This window comes from Condylostylus longicornis, unplaced genomic scaffold, assembly GCF_029603195.1.
Source record: "Condylostylus longicornis isolate FDR11 unplaced genomic scaffold, ASM2960319v2 ptg000049l, whole genome shotgun sequence".
NCBI classification, from domain to species: Eukaryota; Metazoa; Arthropoda; class Insecta; order Diptera; family Dolichopodidae; genus Condylostylus; species Condylostylus longicornis.
Window position 1 is genome coordinate 6839720 of NW_026578018.1, and position 25348 is coordinate 6865067.

At 22.1% G+C, this 25348-nt stretch overlaps 1 protein-coding gene across 1 annotated transcript in view; it reads right to left on the bottom strand.

Annotated features, from left to right (window-relative positions):
• The window catches only part of LOC129611479 (transcription factor Ken 1), an 84628-nt gene extending 61546 nt beyond the window's left edge, over positions 1-23082 (bottom strand). The window contains exon 1 of the mRNA XM_055524657.1: positions 22923-23082. The gene's annotated coding sequence lies outside the window, so the exon portion shown is untranslated. The remainder of the gene's footprint in view (positions 1-22922) is intronic.
• Between the last annotated feature and the right edge of the window lie 2266 nt (positions 23083-25348).

Here is a 25348-nt window from a genome sequence, read left to right on the forward strand (position 1 = left end):
CGTATTTTTATTAGAAAATAGAAAATCTCAGGTATTTATTTTGCTTTGCATAATAAAATTACAGTTAATATAATATATACATATAAATAGTGACAGATACACGTGACATTAAGAAAAGAAAAGAAAATTAAAAAGTAAAAAAAAAAACAGGATACAGAAGAAACAACTTTTTCTCATAAAAATGACGCAAAACCAACAATCTAATATGATTTTAATTAATTATAAATAAAATAAAAATTACTACATTATTTAAAAACAAATATGGTCACTCTATAAATAAATAAATTAGTAATTTTTTTTTAATTAATTCATTCACAATCACAGTAATAAAAGATATTGTGAAAAGAAAGTTTATGAAAATGATGCAGGTGTACTTTTTTATACTTAATTTAAAATTATAATTTGAAATTTAAAATAATTTATAGGTGATGGAAATGAATGAGAATTACATTATGTAGTTAAGTACTTATAAAGCTTTATTCAATTAAATAATTTTAATGTACAAGTAAGTATATACATGGATCAACCCTCCACAAATGATGGAATTACAAGTTACAGTACACATATGATAATTAGCAACTATTAAATCACATTTATTTTAAGATAACAAAGTGATAAATGACCAAATATGGAATTGGGAATAAAAAAAATATTATTGTTATAATAATTTGGTTTATTCAGCAATAATGTTAATTTAATTGCTGAATAAAAGAATTCAAAAACAATTTTATCATTTCTGACCTGATTTCTGACCGACAGTAAGTAATTTAATGATGTTTTAAACAGCAACATAGCCGAAAACTTTCAAATTGTTTTCTTGTAAAAATTTGATTTGTTCGTTACCCGTTGCATAAGTGTACAATATGATGTTAATATTGACCATATGTCATCGTACACCTATATTATGCCACTTACCCTAACAAAATCTGAGATCACATCGAACTGAATGTATATTATTCTGACATATTTAACAATATATTAAAGTAATATGATATCTAAATGGAATTTCAGTTTACCGCCTATTGAAAATACTTTGTACTTTTATGTTACGTTATTTAAATTGAAATTATAAAATTATTGTTAATTAATACCTTTCATTTTAATTCCATTAATTAGAATTCTAATTCTATTGCATTAAGATCAAATAATTCTGAAATTCCGCATGTTCCAAATATGGAACGCAAAGAAAACAATTTTTCTCTGACATTTTTATTGTTCTCATTCTAATAAATTATCAATTTTCATTAAAAAACTGGTTTACATACATACATATGTACTTACATATGCATACGTGAATCATTTATTTGAAATTTAACATTAACCCATTACAATACGATATAATACGATATTTGTATTTGAGTAGGTAGATAGTTCCTAAAATTTTGATCAAGGTCAATTTCTAAGAAAAATTAATAACTTCTTTAAAATTTTCTTCCTTTCACCTTTTTAATTTTTATTAATTGATGAATTAATTTTATTTTATTAATTCTAAAAATTTTCAATTTTGTCTTGCCAAAGGTATTCAGTCAATGTTTGTTCTTGTGACACATGACGTGTGTTTGCATGTATGTAAGTTGATGTAAATTTAAATTTTATTTTTTCTTTGATTTTTTATCATTAGTCACCAAAAAAATTTGTGTTGTCGTTTTTTTTTTAAAGTCGATTTTTATTTCTAAATTAATTGACGTCCAAACTCTCTAATTATTACTAAGAAACGATCCGGAACCTTTCCTTTATAATACAATTTTAAAATATAAAAACAAAAATTCTTAATATGTTTATGTATGTACATACACATGCTTATATTAATGATTCTTTTTTTAACAAAAAAAAAGCTTTGAACTTTTAAAAAGTAAGTAAACAAAATTTATAATCGCTCTCAAAAAAAAAAAATGTTTTGCACATTTGTTGTTTTGCAAAATAATAAACACAAACTTCTCACAAATAATTTATACTTAATAAAAAAACAAAACTCGAATTTTTTTTTATTTTTTTTTTCTTTTTATTCTTATAACCGATCTTTTAGATATTTAGAATAAGAACGTTTTGACTTAAAGAAAACATTCGGCTTGGTATCTGAAAGCTTTTTTGAAAATTAGATTTCATTGAACTTTTTGTATTCCATTCCATGTAAATACATACACAAGTAAGTATACATCTATGTATATAAGTACCTTCGACTGTATGTATGTTTCCCTGAATTTCATTAACACTATACGATATTTCATTTAATAATTTATAGCCACATTATTCAGCAATTAGAATTCATAAGCTGAATTATGTGGCAATATAGTATATTTCCCTGCGTAATATATTTTCTTTAATTCAGTAATTAAAACTGATAGGCTGAATTTTTTAATAATACTGCAGTTTGTAGGTATTATTGAAATTTTGATACATGTAATATCGTATTATTAAATAATTCAGTACATAAGTGCCTACTGCCAATTGACCAATAAAGAAAATTGTATTCCTGAAAATCGTTTTAAATATTATTGATTTTAAAATTTCGGTAGACCAACTTTAACTAAAAACACAATTCAGCAATTATAAATCGTGAGCTGAATTTTTTATTAATACAATTGTTATTGAAATTTTGAAGTCAGAGAACATAATTAATATGAATTTGCGTATTTTACAATATTTACTTCTATCTTATTTGAAAATTTAATCAAACACACAATACATACATACATACATACAATATATAAAAATTTGACCGACATTCAACATTTTGTTAAAGTACCTAATGATTACTACGATAATAATATTTGCGATAAGTATGTAGTTAGAACAAATATTTAAAACTAAAGAAATTTGTACTCGTGTGTACTAATTAAATTTAATTGATACGCATTTATGTACGAGCAAATACATATATTACTAATTACGTAATTATATATGCATGTACATACGCACATAAGTTGAAATTAAGAATTTTGGAAAGTACGATAAAAGTATAATTTTCACAATCAAACTATTGATTATGGATATTCACAAAAAAAAAAACAATAAAATCAAAAATTATATTTTGCGACTTATAACATATTTGATTAGATAAGCAACTAAATTTTTTTTTTCCAACATAGTGAGAATTTATATTTGTTTTTTTTTTTTGTTTTGTTTTGTTGTCCAGAATGTGTGATAATTTCGCGCTATGAAATAAAGAAATGTATGTATGTATATAATGTATGTATGTGCAATTGGATGTCTACAAAGAATGAATAAAGTAATAATAAGAAAAAGAAAGAACAAAGTGAAAAAAAAAAAACAATTCGTAAAAATAAGTCGCGATTTTAAAAAGATTAATGAGGAGAGCTTCGAATAAAGAAAGGAAAAAGAGAATAAAAATAATAACAAATAAAAAATACAAATAAGAAAGCAATTTAAATATGAAAAACAAAAATAAAAACAAAAATAAAAAAAAATTTTCTGATTCCGCTAAAATTGTGTGAATTAGAAGCTTTTTTTTGCTTCAGTGTAATATTTTTTTTTTGATGTAAACAAGTTTTTTTTTATTGTTCTTTTTTACTTTCATTTTTGAATATTCTTATTTACTGCCTTTGTTATTATTAAATTTTATTCTTATTATTGTTATTCTTTTTATTATTTTTTTTTGTTATTATATTGTTGAATTAAATATTAGAGACGAAGATATCACAATTCGCGACGATAAAATTTTGTTTCAATACAAGCAACAAAAACATTAACAAGCAATAACAACAACAATTTAAAGCAGTAGAAAACAACAGAAAATAACAACAATATTGACATGATGACAGTAAAAACAAGCAATACAAAAATCAGCTAAACAGAAAGAATTTAGAGGAGAGTAAACAACAAAACAACAATAAAATAAAAAATAAGAATAGAATTAAAAATTAATAAGAATTTTTTTCTTGTTCTGTTCAAAATTTTTCCTCTTCTCTGTTTTAATTTTCATTTTTACTTTCCTATATACTACTGCTGTGCTAAGAAAATATTATACAAAATGAATTGAACTTTTTTTTTTCTTTTTTACAAATTCGACGCGACGACGAGTACATTCTAAAAAATGAGTCACATTTCACATTAAAAATACTCAAAACAACAATAATAATAATAATAAAAAAAAAGTAGCAACAACTTTCTGTTGCCAGAGTTTGGAAATTTATTAAAAAAAAAAAACAAGAACAAAAAATTTAACGTTGGTAAAAGAAAGAAAAAAAAAAATAAAATCAGCAAAATAAAAAAAAAAAAAGAATGATTCTAAGAATTTAGAAATTCACCGATGATGACGAATGTGAAAGGCAAATATTTTTTTTTGCTGTTTTTATTACAATTTTTATAGCGAAAATTATCACGACATTAAAGAGAAGAAGACGACAGTCATCATCACGCTGCTGACGAGGGGGAAATTTATTATTCGTTCTTATTTTTATTTGAAAAACTTTTGTGTAATTTGAATTTAACGTGACAACAACAATAAATATCAACGCACAGGAACAGCACAAATGCTTAACAGAGAACGAGAATGAGGAAAAAGAGTATAGAAAATACGAGACTGAAAAAGAATTTAAAAATTTCTTTTAAAAAATCTTAATGTTTGGCTGTGTCTGTGTGTTTGTGTAAGTTTTACTCCTTTCTTGGTGATTTTTTTTTATTGTTTTGCAATTTTTTTTCTTCCCTTTCATTATTTTTGATGATTTCTTTTACATTTTTGCTGTGTGTGTATGTGTTGAAAAGATTTGAGATTGAAAAGGTTTTTTTTTTTTGGTTTTTAGCTCAAAGAATTTATGGAATTTCAATATGAGTTTTTTTTTTAATTGTTGCTTTATTTCTTCTTTATTTTTAGGATTTTTAGTCTTAGCATGTGTGTCTGTTCATTCAAATTGTATTGCAAAAATGAGTGGAATATGCTTTAAAAATATTGTTGAATTCTTAAAAAGGCGATTTAAAAAAGTGTTTTTTTTTTTTTTTTAACTGAACTGGAGTTCAGGTTTTCAAGGTTTTCAAGGTTTCTTCGTTTTTTTATTTTCATTTCTTCAATATTTTTGGTCGATAACTCTTTTTTTTTTTTAAATAAACATGTAGGTACAAATGTATGTATGTATAAATGTTAATATGTACATGCCTATGTACATATGTGTATATTTTAATATTTTTATTTTGAAATTTTTAAATGATAATAAGAAAGATTTTTGTCAACCAAAATATTATAAAAGAATGAGAGTTTATTCATTACATTACATTGGATATACTATAAAAAGTTTGTAAGGATGTGTGTCATATATACATATATGGAAGAACAATATGTTAAACAGTAGCCTTACGATTTTAAAATCCATGCTTATAAAATAATATGAAAGTACAAATGATATTAAGATATCTTGAATTTTAATTCTGAAAAATTGAAGTAAAAAGACTTCGAATGTTCATGTTGCTAGATATTGCGATTTTTTAGCAACATTTTACCTTTATATTAATTTTAATTATAATTTCTGAGAATAAAGGCAAAAATATTGTTCGAATATTGTTATTAATAAGTTATAGGTACTTAATTCTTCTACCAACCAACATCCTGTACGTAAAATTTAGTAATTACTAAGTTTTTAGAATCTCGACATAAATGGTTACATATATCCAAATATGTAAGTGTACAAATAAATATACTATGTACGGGAAGAACTTAGTAAACATCTCACTTTTACTTCTTGTATTGTAAAATTTATTCCCCTATGTTAACTTTATTATGATTACATTTTGTATGCCGTACAATTATTACACCACTCAGTGCGATACACTAAATTTATCTTAAAGACAGATTCACTCATACATATACATACATTGTCCCAATACCTATTATTGGAAATTATATTTAAATTGTTAAATATATATTTATGTACTATAATTATACATATTACATATGACTCCTACAGATATATACTTACTACAAATATTATAATTGTATGTACCTATAGATGAATATTTTGTACGTAAGTAAAAACTTGATAATTGCAGTTAATTAAAACCGGAGTCGCAATATAATTTATAAACAAATTGGGAATTTTTTTTGTCATTATGATTTTTTATTTATATATATACATACATACATACTTACATATGAATATACATTATAATTTGTTATATATATAAAAATATATGTATTTATATACATATATTTTCATATATGTATGAATATGTATACAAAGTTTAAAAAAAAAATTGGATTTTTCATTTAAAATATTTGGGAAATATTCACTCAAATAATAATAAGTAGTTACATATGTATGTATGTAATGTGCAATAGCAAAGAGTATACTAGTATGTACTTTTGAACTTGCATAAATGAAAATAGATATATATGTATATGTACATATTTATGTATGTAAGTACATTAATAACATGTTGCGAAAAAAGATTTAAATTTATGTCTTGTATCTAGAAGTAAACGCGTTCCCATCATCGTTTTCTGAATCATAAAAAAGTTGAAGGAAGAGCTACAACAAATAATTGTAAGTAAATGCACTTTAATCTGATATAAAATTTATTCAATAAGAGAATTAACAATAATTAGTTTAATTAATTTTTTTTTTTTTACTTAATTATTATAATTTTTTAATTAATAGAAAAGTGTTAATATTTTAATAAAAGAAAATTACATACATACATACTTATTCATAATAATTTTAAATACATAACCCACATGCATATGTACATACATATATAACTTGAATATAGAAAATTTATAAGAAAATTTAGGAAATTGATGGGTACGTGCGGAGGTAAATACCTTAATATATAGTGTACTTATATAATAATAAATTATAGTACTTTACCCCACACTTTACTGCACAGTATAAGTATATTAACTTTAGCATGGAATTTGTAACTATACTTGAGAAAACTGACTATGCGTTATGAACTAATATTTAATTATCCAATATGTGTAAAAGATATTGATGTAATAATGGTGGGCAAGTATGTATTTACATACCATAATATCAGTAATAATTAAATATGCATGCACATAAATAGGTACTTATATGTACATATATTTCATAGAAATTTTATTTATTGAATAAATTTTATCACAATATCTTCAATTAGAATTATGATCTTTTTAATAATGTCATAAAGTAATTAGAATTTCATTAATTTCTATTGAAAAAAACACAAATGAGCAAAAACTACTCATACCAATCAGAGTGGTATGAAATACCAAAAAACAAGCAAAATATAATTAAAAGAGGGAAAAAAGTTAATGATAAGGAAATGTTTTTCAAAAACCAAAAAGAAAAAAAATTCAATTTAACCTTCACGGGCTTTTTAAATAATTTATTATGCATACCTTCGCACATACATACATACTTACGTACTAAACATACGATACACTCAATAAATGGAGGGGTTTCTTACTGTATGAATAAATAAGTATGGGTTCGTATGTTTGTATTCTAGGTATGTAGCATTTTTCTTTTTTTGTTTTCTTTTTACCTTCTATTTTATCTATTTTTACTTTATTTAAAAAAAAAAAAAACTTCTAATGCTTTTTTTTTTTAATTTTTTTTTCTATTTTTTGATTAATAGTTCGATTGGAGCTTTTCAAGATCACACAATAAGTACAAAAAAAATTTATGGGGCCCACTTACCATACACTGAAGAAGAAAAATAGTTATTTTTTTTTTATACCAAAACAAATACACACGTACATACAGCAACACAAACCATAAAACATGTTTTTTTTTCTACTTTTCAATTTTTCAGTTTCTATTTTTCTTTTTAAACACGGTTTTTTTTTTCTTATACAAATTCTATATACTTTTAACGCGGAATTGTTTAAAAAATACTTCCTACTTTTTTTTTTGTTGGTATTTTTTCACAACTATTGTTTGTATAAATTGTAGGTAAATTCTTTATTGAATTGAGATTTTTAGAAGAAAAGCAAAAAAAAAATAGTTATAACGAGAAAAAAAAAATGAAATCTATATTTAATAATAATAATTTTTTGGAGTATCTTTCGAGCTCAACAAAATCCCAAATTAATAAACCAAATAGAAAACTAAAAATAAAAAAAAAACACTTATTATTGTTATGGAATGGACCCATAATTTTAGAGGGAGAGAAAGAGAGAGAAAGAAAATACGATATCAAAAAAACAAAAATACTAAAATAACAATAAAAATAATGAGAAAAAAAAAGAGAAGTTTTTGAAGGTCGACGATCATTTTTACAAATAAATTTATAAAAAAAATTCAATAATGTTATAGGGAAGCGTCGTCATTTCATACTTCGATTTCATATAAAACAATTTTTTTTTTTGTTACTGCTGTTGTTATAAACAGCAAAAAAAAATTGTTATTGTACCCAAAATATTTTATTTTAGGTACAAACATAAGTATGTAAGGTAAATGTATCTTAATTCGGGCAGTAGTAGCTCAGTATAGTTGGTCAATTTCTCATTTGAAGCACAAAAATAAGAAAACCACAAAAAAGTACATGTTTTAGTATATTTTACAAACATTTTTTTCTTATTATTTGGTTATAATTCGAAAACGAGCTGTGCACTACTGAATTAAATGTTAAATGAATGAATTATAGGTACTAGATACCAAACTACTTAGCTACATAGTAAGAGTAAATAGCACAATTTTGTTTTTTGGGAATATATATAGTATCCAAGTATTCAAGTGTTTACATCAAAACAATTTAATATTTATTGCGAAAAAATCGTGTTTTTTCCCAACATTTATGTAATTTTTTTTTTTCGAACATAGAAAATACATATTACTCGATAAACATAGTAATATTCAATTATACTTATTATATACTACTTATACTCATGACCAATAATTGTTACATTTTTTCCATAATCTGATTTTTTGTGACAGAATACAAGAAGAAAAGCTGTAGGAAGTTATTGTTTTTTCGGCTTATTAAAATATCGTCAAATAACAATAAAATATTTTAAAAAATATCGTATTTTATTAAAATATCTTATGTATACTGAATTACTAGAACAACGTGTAGTTATTTAATTAATAAGTATTGTGCCTATTACAATAGTAATATTAATTCAATGGAAATTTCTTCATATACAACTGCAGAACAGATGGATGACGTAATCAAAGGAATGAATTAAAGGTAGAAAAATTGAACTCGAACCAGTGATCTACCTCTTTCTAGGCGGATGCTCTACCAACTGAACTACAGAAGTATGAAGACATCGTATATTTATTTTATAATAGAAAATACTCTTCCTCAAACATTATTATGTATTTAAGGTATTTGAATCAAAAATTAAAATTTCAAAAATTCCATTTTGGCCAAATACTAGAGCATTTACCCTATAATTTTCTATATGTACTCATAACTACAAAATGTAAGTAGTTCTATATAATATTCCATACACAAGTATGCATGTATGTATGTTAGTCTGTATATTATAATATGTAGATATCTACTTCTTTGCATTTTATTAAAAATCTACTACATTTTATATTGGTTATTCGTAATATTATGTTTTTTATGTGAAATTCTACTTAGTAGGTACACACCGCGCATTAAAAAAAAAAATACAAAATAAATGAAATTTATTCTTTTTTTTTTCATATTTCTTTTCTTCTTATTTTTCTCATTTTCAATGACATCAGAATAATTATTTAAGTACATGCCTGTTCATTTTAAACCAGAAATAGCAGTAAAAGAATCAAGCTTTTTTTTCTGCCTCCCATTAACATTCATTTCTACTATCATTTTTTATGTTTTTGTCGATTTTTATTGTAAAGTCACGCTAAAAAGATGCTATTTAAAAATAATAATAATAATGAAAAAAATTTATGATATGACAGAATGTATGTATGATCAAGAGACAAGATCATAAAAAACAAAAACTGAATTTATAAAATTTCAAGATGAAATTAAATTTTATTTTATACTTGTTTTTCTTTTTCGAAAAGTTCGAGTAAAATCTATAAAGAATAAAATATGAAAGTTGAAAAAAAATATTTTTTTTTTATAAAGTGCATTTATTTTTACTTTCTTGTACCGTTAATGGAAGAGTTTATACCCACTAATGCAGAACATGATTACAAAATAAAACTGGTTATGACTCAAGATTTTTTTACTTTGGAATACGAGTACAATGATTTTTTTTTATTTGGAATTGAATGTCTTCTATACATCATATTTATAGGAATGTGTTAAATACTGCAGAAGTTCTTATATACATGCCGTATACAAACTATGATTTTCACATAACATAACATACGCTGTGCTGGTAGAGTATAACTATGCTAATGAAATTATATACGTACATTGATATTCCAGATTAATAAACGAAAACAAAAAATTTATGTATTTGTATTAAGATAAAGTGTCCGGAATCGCATTCGAATGCAACAGTATTTCTCTCGTATCACTTCCTTTAAAATTATTAAAAAATTAATAGAAACAAATAAAACATATTGGGTTCAATAGTGATTAAATTCTAATTAGGTTATTAAAACTTAGTTTGCAGTGAGTGTTAGAGTGAATTCTTTAAATATATGTGAAAATGTGTGTCACATATTATGAGACATAGTCTCGAAAATTTATTAAATCTGTAAATTTCAAATTATTTTAGTATTAACCACAGAATTGCTGTTATTAATTTTATTGTTAATTTAAAAATCATAAATAAAGGTAAGTTCTTAGACTTATTATGTCACATATTATGTACCTTAAAAACTGTTACGTTAAATGTGTTAAATCTTGTTACATAAATTATAAATGTCACGTATCACGTACATATATACAACGTGTATGATTATGTTGTTGCAAACTTAAATATTATTTGTAATGATCAAAGTAAAATATTGAAAATAACATTAAGTCACGTTTCTTATGTAAACTTTAAATATGAGTTATATAATATTATTTAATAATATTTTAACGAACATTTTTTAAGATTTAGAAAAGGGAAATTAATAAAAAAATAGTGTTACTACAAAAGTTTTTTTACAATACAGTTGAATCTCTACATAACGAACATCCGAATTCCTATTAAATTTCGTTCATAATAAAGAGATTTCAGATTATTTATAAACAATTGGCAAATCCAAAAAAGAAAGCGACTATTACCAATACAATAACTGTTTACATAAATGGATTTTTTAATATTCAATAGAAATTTTCGTTAAATATACATATATGGAATATTGATTTTATAAAAATTCTACTGTATTCAATACGACTTACGAGTTTGAAAAAGAATTCAATAATTTAATTGTTTTAGACATTAAAGAACTTAACTAATTGATTGAAGTTCAAATGTGTTTCCACTAATAAAAAATTGCGTTCAAATAAATTTTAAAATAATTAAGCACTTAAGGTGCTCCTAATAAATTTTCGTAGCATAACATTGAACTTTCTTAGTTGGGTACATTAAATTTTTTTTGTATGTATTTTGTTGTTAATTTTATAAAACAAAATCATTTCCTTATACAAAACACAAAAAAAAAAAAAAAATTCACAGAAAATTTTATTTTAGTATTTTCCTTTTTTTATGTAAATTCAATAGTAGTGTAATATACCTACATACATACAAACTTATTAACATAAAAATTTAATAGAAATTGTTAAAAACAAAAAAAAAATGTTTTCATTCTAAACACACAGTCACTATTGTTTACGTTGTGTGTCTATTAACCTTCAACCGTAAATAGTAGGTTTATACATAAAATGTTAAGAGTAGAAGTTAGAAAATTATTAATTTACGTAAGTATTTTAGTTATGAGGTCTAACAATCATAAATGTAAAAAGTTTTAGTAAATAAGATGGTTTGTATAAAGCAACGAATCTGAGAGCTGAAAAATTAAATGTTTTCTGCAAATTTAACTCAAAACAGTGTTTGAAAGCTTATAAACGGACACTCTACCAACTGACCTACTGACCTCAACCACCCTTGAAATAATTACCTCCTTAATCTATAGAGAATTTCGCGTTGAAGACAGCAATTTGCAGTAAATACAGTAAACGTACTTTGCAGTATGCAGTACAGAACAGTTTACAGTTTCAAACTCAGAAATAATCTCAAAACCATAATACACAATATGTTAGTATCAGCTCTTAAGAAAGTTTTACTTAAAATCTGTTTCAATAGAAAATTGTAAATTTTCTTCTTAAAATTGTTGAGCGTACATAGTGTGGCTTCTTATTTATTTAAAAGATTTATGGGTTAAGTAACCAATTACTTTTAAATTAATATAATCATAATATCTACACATATATTTTAAAAAATAAGATGATTTCCAGAAAATACTAGTTTAATATATTTTTAAATAAGTATACAAAATCTCTACACACATATATAATAAGAATATTTTTAAGAAAAGATTGGATTACCTTGAATTAAAGAAAAAAAATTCTATATAAAAATTTTTTAATGGAAAAGTTTAAGTAAGTTGACACAACTAAAAAGAAGTGATATTTAATGTAATCTTACTGTATACAATACTCTGTACGTATAATATACTTATATGTACATTATTTTATATATACGATAAAACATGTGTATATATTAAACATACAATATTTATTTACACAAACACACGTGTTCATGAAGCAATGATTAATAAATTTAATAATAAAATTTTTACAAAAATTTTATCATCCTAAGAGAAATGTATGGAACTTAATTTCAGATTCTGCGTTTTTGAGAATTGTAAAAATTCTGTTTTAATATAAAAATTCAGCAATTACATGTTATAAGCTGAATTGTGTATAAAAGCCGTAAATATATTGTACTATAATTTAGAATTCAGGAATTATTATTGACTAAATTGAAAAAGTAAATGTTTACTTATAAAACTTGTTATACAAATATATTACCCACACTTTCCTTGGTTTGAAAATTTTAATATAATTCTGTATTAATACACAATTCAGCTTATGATTTGTAATTGCTGAATAACGTATTGTATGTCAATAAAAGGCTACTGTCATTTTACGGTCTTAACTAAATTGACTTAAATTTTACTCTTTAAATTTTTTTATTTATAATTAAGTACATATGTATGTATGTATGTATGTATATATTTTTTCATTGCCAATGTGATCTGCGTACGTGTAACCACGTGTAAGATAATGAAAAAAAAAAATATCAACGTAAACTGTAACTATAAACAATTTAGAGATAAAATTTAAATCGCATTATATTCAAAATTTTTATAATTGTGTAAGTATAATTTAAAATTTTAACATATGTACATATTAGCTACCTACACATCAGAACATAAATAAGTAGTATACTTATAAGTGAATAATATTTTTATAATTAAATACTTTTTTAGAATATTAATTTATTATACGTATAACATTTTGTGATGTGCGCAATAGAAAGTTTTTAATAGTGCACATACATATGTCTACAAACATATTATGTGTACATATATGTAGGTAAATACAATAGGTAAATGTAGTGAAATAATTCACCTAATTCGTTTAAAACAATTATTTAATCTAAATATAAGTGACAAAATAGTAAAATGTGTTCTACTACTTACTTATCTATATAGGTGTATGTATAAAAGTAAGTAATATATTATATTGCGTAAAAAATATTCTACTTTTATATTTTTTTTGTAACTTAGTTTATATTTAAATATTACGATGGTTATTTTTTATAACAGTATGATCTTCTCGAACAATCTATATTTAATAATTTATTCTTAATTTGCATATTTAACTATTACTTATACCTACATGTATAATTAATAACATACATGGTTATTTACACTTTATACTTTAAAAATAAATTATTAAGTATACTTAGTAAAATATGTAAAAATGAAAATTATAAATAAATATAATTGCTAGTATTTAGCTAGTATTTAATACTTAAGTGTATATAGAAAGTAAAATGAAAATAGAAAATGAAAATATAATCTGTAATAAGTAGGTATGTAGAGTTGAGAAATATTAAAAAAAATATTATATAATTAAGTACTTACTATCAATAGATTTGTAAGTATGTATATAAGTATTATACAGTTTTCTATATTTACGGTATTATGTTAAGTATACAAGTATATTACATATGTACAAAAAGTATAGGAAAGATAGAAAACTTTAAAAAATAAAAATGAAAAAAAAAAATTAGTTACCTTGAAAGCAAGGGCGTCATTAATGATTGACTGGTTTTCACAATATTATACTTATAAAAAAAAAAAACTATTTTTTTTTGTGTACATACATATGTATATCTCTATCAATGTATGTATGTTTCGTTGTATGTACAATAGTTCCCTATTGTACTTATTGGATAATTGCCTACCTACTTATACAAAATATGCGTATAATGCTTACATACATTACATACAAATATTTTATGAACACATATTTTATAACAAATATGGTGGTATATTTAATTTTTAAGCTTATCACTAGATTTTATGCTATATTTCACTTCTTTTTGAAGTACATTTAAGTACTTAAATAAATATAAGCTTATACCGTATTACTCTCTGATTTTACTATTATGTAACTTTTCTTTTATACAAAATAATTATTTGACTTTCAAAATAGATTTTGACTTTTGTCAGTTTTATGATAGTGAACGATATTACAAAAGTGACTCATTTAAAATAACTCACGTGTGACTTTAAAATTGCAATATGAGATTAGTACATTAAATGCTACTTTACATGCTGTATATTATTACTTATGATGGTCCAATAAATAATACAATACCAATACTACTACCACTAATACTATTTAATGAATTGTGCATAATTAACCCCCATTTTAAACTTCTTGGCTTCCTAATCCCTAATAACAAATGAGTTCAATTAATTTATCATCTAGTGTAGGTTATTATTTAGCAGTTATACATACACATATTTATGTACATATGTAAGTGAAAAATGTTTTAATTAGTGAGTTATGACACGTTTGCTAAAATTAGGTAGTAAAGAATGACCAAAATTCCCTTAATTTTATAATACTTAATATAATACTGATGACCGAAATAAAAAGATGTTAGAATATTTGCTCAGTTATACTCCTGAGATGAAAAAAACAAGCTATTTTTTTACAAAATCCAATAAAAAATAGGGGGTTTTTACAATATTATTGTTCTCTTTTAGTAACAAAACGTTAATAGTAACAAACTGTTACATAACATACAGTGTACATAAACATATACACATTGTAGCAGTTACACTACGTAGCTCTTGTAACCTTTTCAGCTTTTGTTTTTATTTTGTTCTGATTAAAAAAATAGAAATTCGTATACTTAAGTATTTACAAAAATTTTTTTTTTGATTTTAAAAATTATTTTTATTTTATTCTTCTCTTATTATTGTTTTATGTATGTATAAACGTATGTATGCATATACAATTTGATTACTACTGTTTTCCTACTATACACAGTTATAACAATTTGACCTTTATAAAATGAAAATGAAATAAAAAACAAAAACATACTAGACACAATATTACGCCAGACACAATCTAGAAAACAAAATGAAAAATAAAAACAAAACAAGAAAAATAACATAAATCATTAACATTCTAATACTACAAATAACAGGGGTATTAAAACCTATTTGGTTCGCATTAAACCTATTTGGTCCGTATAAAACCTATTTGGTTATTACAGGTCTATAAAAGTTATTACAAAGTTATAATGATTGTATTCTTTGTTAATACATTTAAGTAGTAATTAAGTATGTATGTATGTATGTAAAATAAATCTAATTAAATCAATGATTAATAAATCCATGGTCTTTCTATAACCACATCAGCTTATAATTTGAAGATTACAAACTGTTATTGAGTAGATACGCACATGAATTCCGGTAGCGCAGTATGGAAAGTAATTAACAGTCGGATTTTTTTATGTTTAAAATAGATTCTTGTATCATTTGTAATTTTCTACTTTTTAAGATTAAATGGAAGGACAGAGAGAATTAGACTAGTCAGCAAATTTTTCCAACAAGACAAGACTTATTACTTTTTTTTTTTTAAAGACTTCTGTTAAAATTGAATTCCCGTCTTTTGAACAGACCTAAGTATGTATTATTAAATAAGTTAAAGAAAATTAAATAAAATTTCAAAGTGATATTGTTCCCAAGTACTTATTCTAAAGAACAAAAATATTTCGTGCTTAATTTCTAAATATTTAAAATTTACGAATCGGTAAACAAAACTTTTATCGGTTCCCAATGAATTCAATTTTCAAAAACCCCTGCATACACACATTATTAATATGCGAAGTACATAACAACATATTGAGTAATGCTATCCCTTTCTAAATTACAAAAATAATAACAATAAGAACAATTAAGATATAAAAAACAAAACACAGAATAAAAAAAAATCATATTATTTTTTAATACAAGTTTTAAAAGTTTAACATTATTAAATTTTTTATTTTCAAGACTTTTTCAAGACTTTTTTGAATAAATAACGAAAAACAAAAAACAGAAAAACGAATACAAAACAGAATTATTGTTTTTTTTATTTTTTTTTTTTATTTTTGGAAATTTAAGTTTTTTTCAAGGTCCATGAATTTCTTATAGACGTAAATTTCGAAATTTATTTTTATGTTGATTTTTTTTTTTTGTTGTATTCCCCCCAAAAAAAAATTACTTTACTTCTTATTTTTTGAAAGCTTTACTTAAAAAGCGAGTAATGCGAAAAAAAATTATGAAAGTGCTTTTTTTTTCTAAATTAAAAAAATAATTTGAAAACACTCGTATTGTTGACAATTTGACATACACACACACATAGAATTTTTTGAGTGAAGTTTTAATATTCACAATGTATGCAAGTTTGCATGTTCACACAGCATAAAAATTTAATATCAATTTGAGTACGAAAGTACTTTTTCCTTTATTTTTATAGGTAAGTGCTACATTTAAATTAAAAGTACCCTTGACTTCTGAAATCCAGTAAAAATATGGTAAAAATACAAAAATCTGGAAATCACAGTTACAAAACTAAATTGCCAATCAATACTGTATTACTACATTTTGGAGTTCTATATTATTGCTTACATACTCGTAAATACAAACGGCGAGCGACAAAATAGAATATTATATGATTCATCTAAAATTAAAGCAAGAGATTTTCATAATTCAAAGATGTCGTCCGAGAATTTGAATGGAAATCGAAATTTTACCTTTAATTTACTCTATTGAACAATTTTTCAAATTGGGACATAGCCGGGCTCTACTTTACACAGTCAAATTTAGCCTTAAATTCGTGTTAGTTTTTGTGTTTTAAATAAAATAATTTGAAAGTACACGCAGCAGTTAATTCCAATCTTATTTAAATTGAGTATCCTTCCTGAGCTACCTACATACATAGTTATGTATGTAGAATGACTAGAGTTGTTACACTTTTGCAATTATCGAACACGAACAAGGTATGGTATAAATTAAAATCAAAATTAAAATTCTACTATTTACCTAGGTTAGTATAAGTATAAAATTTTCTAAAAATGCTAATTTGAATAATACTAAATTCATAATAATAATAAAAAAAAAAGAAAAAAAAACATAACTTGAAAATTATTGGAAAAACATTTATTTTTTTTTGTATGAAAGCGGAAGAAAGGTTTGAATTAAGCAAATAATTTTTAAGTACACACAAAATTACAATTGCTTATTTATATATACACACACACATACACATACTTGTATAGAGCTATATTTAATAGTAATGATCGCGTTAATAGTAAATAAAATTTTTGTATGATGATTAATAATAAAATTAACATTTGATATACATTTGAATATATATGGATATACACATGTAAATCCTATGTACGTATGTAGGTACGAGTATAGACAAAAAGTAATCATCAGTAATATTTACCTACCTACCGTGTTTTTAAAATATAGGAAATGATTTTAGAATTTCGTACAACACATGCTTATTTATGTAGATATAGCAAGTATATACTTATGCATGTATAAGTAAGTATACATTTTTCTATTTATTTTACATAAGATGTATTGTATGTGCATACATATGGATGTACATAAATCTTGTATTAATAAATTTCCTATTTGATATATAAATTCGATATATAAACGTTGTATTTAATAAATAGTTATAAATATAACTAGCGTTTTTAGCTATTTATTTAGGAAAATAAAGGGAAAGATATAAAATTAGAGCAGAACTTTAACTTAATTACATATGAATATAAATCTGTTATACATATAACAGATAAGTATATATACATATATACATACATATAACAGGCAGATATAACAGAAATTTTTAAATAATTTTCCTATATAGGAAAATTTCCAATTATAAAAAATATAATTTTATTAATTCTTGATAATTTCTAAGTAAACAAAATTATTATGAGTAATATTTTGAATAATATTTATTAATTAAGGTGAAATATCAAAATTAATTTGAATGATTAAAAGTATTAAATAAAGAAAATCTTGTTTTCTAACATTTGAGTATGTCATGTATGTATATATGCACATACAAATTTTGTTCGTTCATGGTTTAAATGAAATCTAAAATACTGGTCTTATTGAATAAGAATAAGATATTCAATTGTTATGATTTTATGAATATTGTTTATGGAATGTACTTTGTATATAGATATTGCACTGTATATTTTCAAGCAGTTTTTATTTTAAAGTGTTAATTATCTATGTATTGTGTTCAAAATAAATTTTTAAATTAATTATAATTTTTGATTTATTTATTTATTTAAATAATATGGAATTATGGTTAATGAATGGATTTAATTCTAATTTCATCAGCAGTTTCGAGTATGTCCAAATTTTAATGTTATAATGTGATTAAATCCAGTAAATAAATATGTACATGCATAATGCATCCATAAATAAGTGCTAGCAGAAGATTTGTCTTAACACTATATTAAAATTCGTAAATATGTTTTATTATTTATCATTTCAAGTATCCATTATAGAGTTTCATTTAAGTAAATAGAATGTTATACACTCTAGGTGAATAATATTTTTAATTATACTAGAAAAGTAGTTGAAGAGTATTTATGCATTTTACACATATTCATTCCAATAGATGGCTTAATTTTTTTTTATTGAAAACAAAGATCAATGTAGTAACCTAAATGTTGGCAATTATGTTGCGACTCAAACACATGGTTGTGCGGCTACAATCAAATTCTCAATATTTAAATTTACAGATTAAATTATTACAGGTCATGTCATTTACAAACGGCTCTCAACAAAGAAGTCATTTTGGAGTGCTTTTTCCTGTAAACATAATTTTAGTACTTTAATGTAATAACATTTTAGTACTTATTTAATGTAATAACATTTTAGTACTTATTTAATGGAATATATGGGTACTAAAATGATGACATAAAAATAAAATAAGTTTTTAATTATAAATTTTGTGATTAAATATGAAAATTTTTGCCTTATAATGCTGTGCCTAAAACTTTTTTCTTTTTACTAATTCCGCTACCTAAAAACTTGTGTATGACAAAAGAAGAAAAATAAAACCAAATTAAATTTTTTTTTTTAATTTATTTTAGAAATTAACCTTGATTTTTTTTTGTTTTGCATTTTCGTTATATTTTTTTTAAAATTGAAAATTTTTAGAGAAATCGAATTTTCAATGTCAATTCAAATTAAAACAATTTTTTTTTGGTTTTTTTTTTTATTGTCAATTTATTTACATATCAGTAGGGTTTTAAAATTAGATTTTACTTTTAGTTTTTTTTTTGTTATACGCATTTGAAATCTTAAAATATAAAATTTGTATTTTTTTTTGTGCTTTTTTGTATTAAATAACCTTATAAAGTCTGTTTTTAAATTTCCATTTTACCTTCAGTTTTAGTTAGTTTTATTTTTTTTTTTTTTAAATAAAATAAGCGTTTTTTTGTACATTTTTTTTTGTTCCTATTAGGCTAGCTGGCTTGGTTTTTTTTATTATATTTATAATAAATAAATAGATGGCGTCATATTATTTTTTGTATAGAAAGAGAAAACTATAATAATTTTACCAATTTTTTTTTCTTTTAATAATGTTATATAATCTATTCACTTTCTCTTATTACTGGTGGGTACTTTTTTATTAAGTAAAAAAAAAAAAACTATGGAAAATGGAATTTTTAAAGTGAAGGTAATTTTTTTTTATTGAATTTTTTGGACAGGTTTTTATTTCTTGTTTTAATTGTTATGATGTTTTATGTATTAAATTAAAAGTTTAAGTTTAAAAATAATTAAGTATACATATAAATAAATTTATTAATTATTTCCTATATACTTAGATAAAGATACTTAGCCACATGCACACTTGTGTTTGTATATAAATACAAACATACATAAGCATAACATAAGTTGTTATGTAATTTATATCAAGGTTAGATTACGTTAGGTTATATCATAATATTAACTACCTCGAGTATCAAAATATTAATTTAAGTTTGGCATGCCCGTTGTATACTACTGATAAATCTCCACAACTCACTCTTAACTTAATCTACTTAAGCTTAATACAAACTAAAATCAACCAGCATTTGTACTAGTCAGTTTTGTAACCCGTTAAAAAATCAAGTAAGTGTTACATTCTGGGCCTAACAACTTTTTTGATCATTAGATACATATAGAGTATCATTGACAAGTTATTACATTATACATCGAGCTTCAAAATTTTATATTTAAGATATGCTTGAATTTTGGGACATCTTTTCTAATAGCATTTTTTCATTTTTGTACAATTTGCAGAAAGCATATAAAATTCGTTAATTTAGTAGTATTTTAAAAAAATGTCAAAATTAAATTCATATTACATAAGTAAATAAGTAGTGCAATAATGCACATTTATAGAGAACAAAGAGACAAATCTTTATTTTCGTATCTAATGAAATGCAATACACACATATTTTATATTTTTATTCCGGTAAGAATTCGTAACCTAATTTTATTTCTTCGGTTTGAGAATTGAATACCAGATTGACTTGAAAATTTTGACATTTTGCTAAACACTCTTAAAACCAATTCTGCTTTCTTCTGATTTTAAAAATTTAAAAATTAAAATGGTTTAAAATGCTCTTTTTTGTGAGAACACGTAGAAAATAAATAAAAAATTAACGCGACTTAAAAATGTAAACTTTATTTCTAACGCTCACTGTATATACCTACATATTTTCAAAAAAATATATTACATTATTTTCTAAAGATCTGTTATATAATAATTTTCCCATAACTTTAAACAAAAGAAAAGAAAAAGAAGAAAAAAAAAACGGGTATGAGTTGAAAAGATATAAAAAGTGTGTACACACAAACTTTCATACATGCATTCATTCAAATTGTGTGCATGTATTCATCCATTTATCTTTTTTTTTTGTTTTTTTTTTTTTTGTAAGGTATAAAACTCCATTTTTCTTTCTTTCTTTCTCTTTTCTACAATAAATTCTTTCTTTTTCTTTTATTCCTCCTACATTAAAATGAAAAAGCAAAAAAGAAAAAAAAACAAAAAGAAAAAATTAAAAAACCTTTTTCTGTAAATTTTTTTTCCTTCTTTTACTCGTTTCTTTCCCATTATTCAAAAATCAAAAAAAAAAAAAAAGAAGAAAACCAGAAAAACATAAAAAATATCTGTCTTTAATCTCAACTGTAGATGGCGTGTTATGTTCTGCTATTTGAATTGTGAATACTTTTTTTTTAAAGTGAATTAAATTGAAATTCACTTACTTTTATTCAAAAAGTACCTACAATGAAAATTATTGCAAATCACATAACTTTTGTGAAATGAAGTGAAGGTACAGTGGAAAAAATATTATAAGTTTACTTGCTTGCTTCCCTATATATTATGCATATGTAAGTATGGATGTACATGCAAAAATACTTATAACATGTTAAATGTATAACTAATTTTATATGTATGATATGTGAATGTTATGCATTTAAGTAAAAAGTAAAAGTTAAAAACTAAAATATAAGATGAATTAAATTATTAAATATGCAATTATTTAAAACAACAAAAATACAGAAAGAAAAAAAAACAAAACGGAAAGGAAAGGTGCTATTACAAAATTTATTGTTTAATAATAATGTTAATGTACACTTTACAGTAGAACTTTTCTTTATGGGTTGCACAAAAAATGTATAACACATATTATGTATATCAATTTTTTCGGCTCATATAATTTTAAACTATGGAATTTTCTTTGAAAATATTCAATATTGATTGCACAAAATAAATACAAGTGATATACAAAATAATACTAAATATCTAACCAATTTACAAAAATGAGAAATATTTTGTATTGAAAATAATTGTAGTTATGGCCTTCTGTTATTGGAAATATTTAGATTGGTAAATTTGGGTTTGCCAAGAAATATTTCAATAACACGTTTATTTGAAATTTTCATATCTCTACTTTGCAATTTAAATTTTAAATACTAATAAGTATAATATAATGTGAATACATTTTTCTCTTAGTCAGTGATAAAAAAAAAATAGATACATAATTAGATTTATAGGTTATATTTCAAATTTTATTTAAAATTGAACTTCATATATATAACAAATGTATAATAAATATGAATATCCCGAAAAAAGAGAAATACTCTACATACCAGTTCTAAAAATATACCATCTTTAGAACTAACTTCAAAAAAATATTAAATATTTCTCTAAATGCACCTTATTCCAATTAGAACTAAATAACAATTAGGATTTAAATAAGTGAATACACACTTATTTAGTTATTTTCTTAAGGCGTAAATAATCATATAAGGATTCCACTGTTGGTAAATTATTATACTTAGTACATTTTTAATAAAAATAATTGAATAAATTAAAATTAGATTTGTAACAAGAATTTTAATTTAAATAAAAATATAGGTAATAATAAATTTAATCATAAAATTTTAAATATATATGAAATTAATATATAAATAATAATAACGAATTTATTTATTTTTTACCTGTGACATTAAAATAAAATTGATGATTTTTTATTCCACAATTAGCGATATTTTATGGTAAAAGCAAAGTTAAAAATAACTTTAATTTAAGTTTTGTTACAAAATAATTAATTATCTTTCTTTTTATTATAATTATTTATTTTATTACTTATATATTGTACTTATGTAATCCAAAAATTGATCTGTTATACACTTTTCTTTATTGTATTTTAATTAATTTTTCTTTAATTATAAATATCACTTAAATTCAATTTTAATATTTATTCTAAACAATATTCTAATAAGTATATGGTGTATATTAACATTAAATATTTTACATACTTAATGTAAAAGTACAAAATTTATATGTTATACAATTTATATTTTCAAGATATATTAAAAACACTTTTATTTATTCTCATATTTTTATTATAATTCATGTATTCAATTAAAATTATTTTATAATAGTACATTATTTTCAATTTATTATTTTATTTTATTATTTAATTGAAATTTTTATTATTATTTTATAAAACAATTATTTATTTATTTATTCATTATTATTTTAAATAACCTTTCTATTATTGTTATTTTCTTTCACTTTATATTTGCAGTGTAAGTATAAGTAAATATTGTTAAATTAATATCAATTTAATGAATGAATTAAGGTATTTTTTTAGAATATATGTACTTATATATTATTAATTTATAAATATATAATTATCTAAATTTTGTTTTTGTATTTAATTATTTATTTATAACAAATATTTTAATTTATTTGTTATAATATGCGACATAAGTTGTTTCTATTTTTTTTTTTCAATATTCTAAAAATATTTTCACTTTTATTAAAATAAATCAGAAATATTTATTTTTATATTGTTATACATATATGCAAATTTTGTATATCTTTGTATATATTTGTATTTTTAATTATTTTTTTTTTTCTTAACTTTTGTTTATTTTTTTTTAATGAATAACAATAAAAAATAATTCTTGATTTTGCATTTAAGAAGTTTTTATTTTTTAATTCTTTATTCACATGGTATGGTCACTATAATATTTTATATATACTTATTTGTTAATACACATATATTCACATATATACGTATATATTTTAATGGTTATAAAAATTCTTATTAAGTATATCTGTTTATTATTAAATCAGCTTGTATATCCAGTATGATTCATTTAGAATGAAATTCTTTTTAAAGGTATAACAATTATTTTAATTTATTTTTTTTTCTGTGTTTTTATTATTCTTTTATTATTGTTATTATTAAATTGTTAATTATTTATATATATATATATATATATATATATATCCATAAGAGTGTATGAGAGGAAATTTTTTTTTAATAAATTTTATTTTAAATATTTACAATTTGTTTTTATTGTTTTTGATTTAAAAACTCGAATTGTTAAGGGTACTTAATCCAATATAGAAGGTATTAATATAAAGGGTTTAATAAATTAATATTTTATGTGCATTTAAAATATCAAATACATTAAATAAGTAAGTACTTATAACAGTTTTTTTTTTAATTTTTTAATTAATTTAAATTTGTAAATGATTAATGTATTTGTTTCCAAAAAATTTCACTCATAATTTAGAGAATTTCAATTTTAATAAGTTACTATAGTTATTATTAGTTGTAGGGTTTTAATAAAATCCAATTTATAAAGGGTGTCGGTTAGGTAATTCCAAATTTTTCGTTCTAATTTATTTAATGAAATTAAAATCTTTATTTAAGATTTATTTTTTTTTAAATTACTCAATACACTTTCTTTTTAATTACTTAAATATTATTATTAATTTTTAATTATTATTATAATTTATACTGAGCACTTGTAGGATGTATGCATGCATGTATGTTAAGCAGTTATATGTATACTTTTAAAATTATTTTATTTTCCTTTCTTTTTGTTTTTATAAACTGTGTATATATGCATTTGTATGTCATATAGTAGGTAAAATTTTTATTTAATTATTTAATTATGTACAAAAACTAAAAATATATATAATAATAAAGAAAATGAGAAAAAAAATTATATTATTTTTTTTTATTATTATCATTAATTTTTAATTAAATATAAATTTTATTACGTTCTTTTATAAATATGTACACATATGAGTATGTAAATATTATTATTGAATTTTAATGTAAATATTTTATTAAGTTAATTTAATAAAAAGAAAAACAATAATGTTTATAACCTCAAAAATAATAATATAGACTAAGTAAGTAAAGGAAATTGCCAAAAAAAAAATTATTAAAAATTAAAAATAATAATTCTTGTTTTTATATGAAACAAATTAATTTACGATAAAAAAAAATTATAAACACAATAAAAATATACAAAATTTATTTATTAAAGAAATTTATTGAAATTTTATTCAAATAAAAAGTAGGTTAAATAAAGTAAGTAGTAGATATATATACAAT